This window comes from Ovis canadensis, chromosome 1, assembly GCF_042477335.2.
Source record: "Ovis canadensis isolate MfBH-ARS-UI-01 breed Bighorn chromosome 1, ARS-UI_OviCan_v2, whole genome shotgun sequence".
In the NCBI taxonomy this organism is placed as follows: Eukaryota; Metazoa; Chordata; class Mammalia; order Artiodactyla; family Bovidae; genus Ovis; species Ovis canadensis.
In genome coordinates this window covers 100542328-100548472 of record NC_091245.1, presented here as the reverse complement: position 1 = coordinate 100548472, position 6145 = coordinate 100542328, and the positions used below count along the sequence as shown (strand labels likewise).

General features: G+C 49.7%; 3 non-coding genes across 3 annotated transcripts; 1 reads left to right on the top strand and 2 right to left on the bottom strand.

Moving 5' to 3' along the window:
* The first annotated feature begins 348 nt into the window (after nt 1-348).
* On the top strand, nt 349-419 carry TRNAG-CCC (transfer RNA glycine (anticodon CCC)). The gene has a single exon. It is a non-coding gene; the product is annotated as a tRNA-Gly (tRNA).
* A 1334-nt stretch (nt 420-1753) lies between these two features.
* On the bottom strand, nt 1754-1826 carry TRNAV-CAC (transfer RNA valine (anticodon CAC)). Its single transcript has one exon. It is a non-coding gene; the product is annotated as a tRNA-Val (tRNA).
* A 604-nt stretch (nt 1827-2430) lies between these two features.
* Nucleotides 2431-2504, bottom strand: TRNAN-GUU (transfer RNA asparagine (anticodon GUU)). The gene has a single exon. It is a non-coding gene; the product is annotated as a tRNA-Asn (tRNA).
* Nucleotides 2505-6145: the final 3641 nt, after the last annotated feature.

The following is a 6145-nucleotide window of genomic DNA, read 5'->3' as shown; positions in this document are numbered from 1 at the left end:
GGGGCAGCTGCACTGCCTCGATGGGTTTCTAGCAAAGGAGCGTGGAAATCCCATGGACAGAGGAGCCTGGTGGGCTAGAGTCCGAGGGGTCGCAAAGAGTTGGACAAGACTCAGCCAGTGAGCACGAGCACCAGGCCGTTCCACCACTCCGACGGACCCAAAGCACACCTGAATGCCCGCCAAGGCAACCCGCAGGAGGCCAGAGGGCAGAGGGCAGCCGGCGCCGCGGAGGGCGGAGGATGAAAGCCTAGACGGTCCTACAGGCACAGGGCCTGACTGGCCTGCACTTGAGAAAGACCTGAATAAACCTCCATCTAGGTTACCCTTGCAAGCACTTTCTCTTCAGTGGCATTGGTGGTTCAGTGGTAGAATTCTCGCCTCCCACGCGGGAGACCCGGGTTCGATTCCCGGCCAATGCATTGTGGTCGTGTTTCTTTTGGTCCTTGCTGGTTCCATACAGGAGACCTGGGCTGGGAGATTCCCCTGGAGAAGGCAATGGCAACCTACTCCAGTATTCTTGCCTGGAGTAATCGGCCCAAGGGATGGCAAAAAGTCCAAAAGGACTGAGCGAGTAACACACATATAGCTTCTCTACATCCTACAGAGAGCGGATTCCAGGTGCCTGAAGGGCCAAGAGGGCCCTCTTCCGGACGGTAAAGCTGTTCGCTGGCCTTGGAAGACAGGTCCCACAGAAGTTAGCTTTGAGAGGGACGCCAAAAAAAAAGGAACAATCCCGAGATATCCGGACGTTTCTATCAAGTGATGTCATAACTCTTATCCAAAGAAAGAATGTGGTGTTAACTGGGCACTTAGGTACAGAATATAGGATGTTCGTATTCCTGCAAACTTTTGGTATCTTACAAACGCTTTTTGGTTTGGGATTTTAATGAATTTTTGAAACGGAAGCCTCACATTCTCTTTGAATGGAAATTCTGTTAAATAAGAGTCTGGGTTTACCATGCCAGGAGAAAAGAGTGGAGGCCAGAGCTGGCCAGCCCAGGCTGTTCATGGCATCTCAGCTCCAACAGCCAGCCTGAGGTCCAGGACCCTGAGGCCCGCACTCAGCGGCATTTAGAAACTCTGTGCAGAAATGTTCTGCACTGGACTTTTAAGCAAAGTACAGTTCCGATCTGGGCGGGGAGAGAGAGACTTGTGTGCGTGCAGACGCTGGAAGAAAGAAAGTTTTCCCTGACCGGGAATCGAACCCCGGCCGCGTCGGTGAAACCACCGAATCCTAGCCACTAGACCGCCAGGGAGCTGTAGGCAAATAGGCTTGTTTGGCTTCTACAGGTGAAAGGCGAGTGGAAGATGACCCTTCGGAAAGTCAGCGAGCTGGAAAGGCAATGTCCAAGCGGCCCAGGGCTGTGTGCAGCTGTGCAAGGCTCCCAGCCCTGCCCTCGCGGCTCATCGGCCTTCACCTCTCCTTTCCTGGGCGTCGCTTTTGCTCTGGGGCAAGGACACAAAGTAGCGGACTAGGTCCCTCCTGGTCTAGCCGTAGCGCTGCGTGCTGCCGAGCCCAGGTCTTGCTCTCTTTGTGAACCTCGGTTTTCTCTGTCGTCAGGCTCGGTGATGAGTGGCGGATGATGAGCGGATCCGTCCACCTCCAGATCTCCTAGCGCTGAAGTAAGAGACTTGCAGGTGGTCACCAAGTCTTCCTCCAGCTGCGTCCCCTGCCGCACCCCGTGCCTTTCGCGCCTGGTGGTTTTGCCAATGAGAAGGCACACCTCCGGGAGGGAAAAAGAAAGAGGAAGCCTGTTTCCGCCCGGTTTCGAACCGGGGACCTTTCGCGTGTGAGGCGAACGTGATAACCACTACACTACGGAAACGGGACAACCCCTATTCCTGAACACTGTATCCATGAAATCCCGAGGTCCCGCCACCACGAACCACACTGCCAACTCTTATGACTCAAAGAGGTACCTTGGAGCCCCAGGCTCTCTCAGGCACGGAGAAGGCGGCTCCCGAGGGCCCGGCTTTAGGGTTCCCCCTCTGCCCTGAAGTGAGGCCCCTCGGGCCCCCACAGGTGGCCTTCGGGGCCCCGCACCCAACGCAGAATCCTCAGATCCTCAGCTGCGCACTCTGAGTTCAGGGGTCGCCCCCGCCGACTCCCCGGCTCCCGGCAGCCGCAGGAGGCGGGGACGGTGGGTGCGCCCGAGGCCCAGGTGACCCCGAAACCCAGCGGTGTGGAAGCCGCCCCTCCCGCGCTGCGGACCCGCGCCTCGGTGGTCCTCTTCTCGGCGCCGGCGATCAGCGCTCCGTGCTCTCAGGAATGACCGACGCTTCCAATCCACCCGGGACGCGCCCTCGCCGCTGTTCCTTTGCACCTGACTCCTGTGCTCTTTCTCTGAAAGTCCGTTGGGCGCATCACTTCTCCGGTGTCCTCCTGGCAAAAGGGAGTCTCTTTGGTGTTGCCTAAAATGGCACCCCCACCGTCCCTGGGTGGGCTCGAACCACCAACCTTTCGGTTAACAGCCGAACGCGCTAACCTATTGCGCCACAGAGACAACATTCCAGGGTTCATTGGGACTCTCTGTGGAGTAGACACTCATTCCCCGGGTGAGCGCTCTGTCCGCCAGTAAAACGGTGCCACTTCCTTGCCCCTACCCGCCACAGATGCCAGCGCCCCCAGAGAAACCGCCATCCAGGCCTCGAACCTTCCTGGCCTGAACCGAAATAGATCCAAGGACAGCTGAACACCGGGTTGTTCCCATGATGGCTCTTCCCGTTTCCTCTCCTACACCCAAGAAATGAGTTTGCCCACCCTGGCAAAGGCCTCCCGGGCCGAGATTGGGCTTCGGTTTCCTGTGTCCACCAGGCAGTTTCCACAAGAGTGGGATTTCCGTGGGGTTCAGCTGGTAAGAATCCGTCTATTTGCAGGACACCCTGGTTCAATCCTTGATTTTGGAAGATCCCCTGGAGAAGGGAATAGTCACCCACTCCAGTATTCCTACCTGGAGAATCTTTGGACAGTGGAGCCTGGCAGCTTACAGTCTCTAGGTACACAAAGAGTTGAACACGACTGAGAGACACTGACTTCTCTGTAAGTGAGTATAGCTCGTTTGTCTGAGTGTTTTCTTTAAATGGTTATTTTTACTCACATTGTAAATTTAACAAATATACACTTGTGAGAATAACTTCAGTTCAGTTCAGTCGCTCAGTCGTGTCTGACTCTTTGTGACCTCATGAATCACAGCTCGCCAGGCCTCCCTGTCCAACACCATCTCCCGGAGTTCACTCAGACTCACATCCATCGAGTCCATGATGCCATCCAGCCATCTCATCCTCTGTCATCCCCTTCTCCTCCTGCCCCCAATCCCTCCCAACATCAGAGTCTTTTCCAATGAGTCAACTCTTCACATGAGGTGGCCAAAGTACTGAAGCTTCAGCTTTAGCATCATTCCTTCCAAAGAAATCCTAGGATGATCTCCTTCAGAATGGACTGGTTGGATCTCCTTGCAGTCCAAGGGACTCTCAAGAGTCTTCTCCAACACCACAGTTCTAAAGCATCAATTCTTCGCCGCTCAGCTTTCTTCACAGTCCAACTCTCACATCCATACATGACCACAGCAGAAACCATAGCCTTGACTAGATGGACCTTAGTCAGCAAAGTAATGTCTCTGCTTTTGAATATACTACCAAGGTTGGTCATAACTTTTCTTCCAAGAAGTAAGTGTCTTTTAACTTCATGGCTGCAATCACCATCTGCAGTGATTTTGGAGCTCCCCCCCCCCCCAAAAAAAATAATCTGACACTGTTTTCACTGTTTCCCCATCTATTTCCGATGAAGTGATGGGACTGGATGCTATGATCTTCATTATCTGAATGTTGAGCTTTAAGCCAACTTTTTCACTCTCCTCTTTTACTTTCATCAAGAGGCTTCTTAGCTCCTCTTGACTTTCTGCCATAAGGGTAGTGTCATCTGCATATCTGAAGTTATTGATATTTCTCCCGGCAATCTTGATTCCAGCTTGTGTTTCTTCCAGTCCAGCATTTCTCATGATGTACTCTGCATAGAAGTTAAATAAGCAGGGTGACAATATACAGCCTTGATGTACTCCTTTTCCTATTTGGTACCAGTCTGTTGTTCCATGTCCAGTTCTAACTGTTGCTTCCTGACCTGCATACAGATTTCTCAAGAGGCAGGTTAGGTGGTCTGATATCCCCATCTCTTTCAGAATTTTCCACAGTTTATTGTGATCCGTACAGTCAAAGGCTTTGGCATAGTCAATAAAGCAGAAATAGATGTTTTCCTGGAACTCTCTTGCTTTTTCCATGGTCCAGCAGATGTTGACAATTTGATCTCTGGTTCCTTACCCGTCTCCAAATCAGAAATATATGAAGAATAAAAGAAGAGTTCACCTGCCTCCATTCCCACTCCACCACTGACAAACTTTATATGTTACAGGTAAGAGATGGTGGCGGCTTAGGAGTGTGATCAGTGCTGTGAGAAAACTAAGGGACCCAGGAAACCCCACCTCCCACCCTGACAACCGTCTGCCCCCTCTGGGCTACGGCAAAAGGGTGAAGGCAAAGAAAAAGAAAATAACACTCTTATTTGCAGAAATTTTACCTCCAGATGGGACACTCCGGTTAACCTAAACAGAATATGCGGTTGGTGGTAGGGACCTAGGGGTTCCTCCCTGGCACAAAACCCAAAGTGGATTTCACTTCATTTTCTGAGGTGAGAGTGAGCTGAGTCGATCAAAGGAGAGGAGCAGAGAGAAAGAGAGAGGGATGAGCACCCACAGGAGTCAACCATATTGGAGTCTCCTCAGGGCCTTAGAAGAACTGTCCTGAGGTTATAGGTGGGACGTATGGAGGCTATTGTGTAGATTAAATGAGATAATCAAATAACACAGCTGGCACAGTAGGTGGCCAATATTAAGTATGTTCTAGGAGGAAACAAAGATAAGCTGGCACTTCAGTCTTTTGTAACATTTGAATACATTTTTAAACATTTCAATAAATTTTGTCATGATGAATGTAACATCCATTCACAAAATAAATGTATATTAAAGAATAGTGAAGTGATAGTGAAGTTGCTCAGTCGTGTCCGACTCTTTGCGTCCCCATGGACCTTAGCCTACCTGGCTCCTCTGTCCATGGGATTTTCCAGGCAATAGTACTGGAGTAGATTGCCATTTTCTTCTCCAGGGGATCTTTCCGACCCATGGATCGAACCCAGGTCTCCCGAATTGTAGACAGACGCTTTACCATCTGAGCCACCAGGAAAGACATACTAAAGAATAGAACAGAAAATTTTAAATGGAATTTATAAAAAGAATATGCCCACAAAAGGGACTTGCTTATAGTAGCTTTGTTCATAATAGTCCCCAAACTGAAAACCATTCAAATGTCCAGCACAAAGTGAATAGATATGATTGTGACATGGTCACTCCAAGAAACACTACTCTTCAATGAAATGAAACAAATTTCTGATACATGGCAACGATATGGATTAAAACTTCATTCACCCTGAGTGATGAAAAAAGTACATACTCTGCGGGGCCCCCTATGGGAATTACTCCACTACTGCCCTACTCCTCTGTGTCTTGTGTACACACACACACACACACACACACACACACATACACACACACACAAGGACGTATGTCCAGGTAGTCTCTGATCCTCAGAGAAGATCTCTGGAGAAAAGCAGGTTGACTGGGAATCCTAGAATGCATGAAAGAGTAGGCTCATCATCATCACCCTGTAAACGCCGTTTACCAAGGAAATTTCCTCCTTTGTTTGTAGCACTCTCTATTTAACCTTTTCCATATATTTCTCCAATTAATTTGGTTCTATCCATTTCCTCCTTTTTTCCCTACATTTTTCCTCCATTGCATCATAGAAAAAGCAAGAGAATTCCAGAGACATCTATTTCTGCTTCATTGACTCCACTAAAGCCTTTGACTGTGTGGAGTACAACAAAATATGGAAAATTCTTCAAGAGGTGGGAATAGCAGACCATCTTACCCGCCTCCAGAAAAACCTGTATGCAGGTCAAGGAGAGATGAAACCAGTCAGTCCTAAAGGAAATCAACCCTGAATATTCTTTGGGAGGACTGATGCTGAAGCTGAAGCTGCAAGCCTCATTCCACGCGGCAGACCTCTATTTTGTATTTAAAATATGAATCTAAAACTT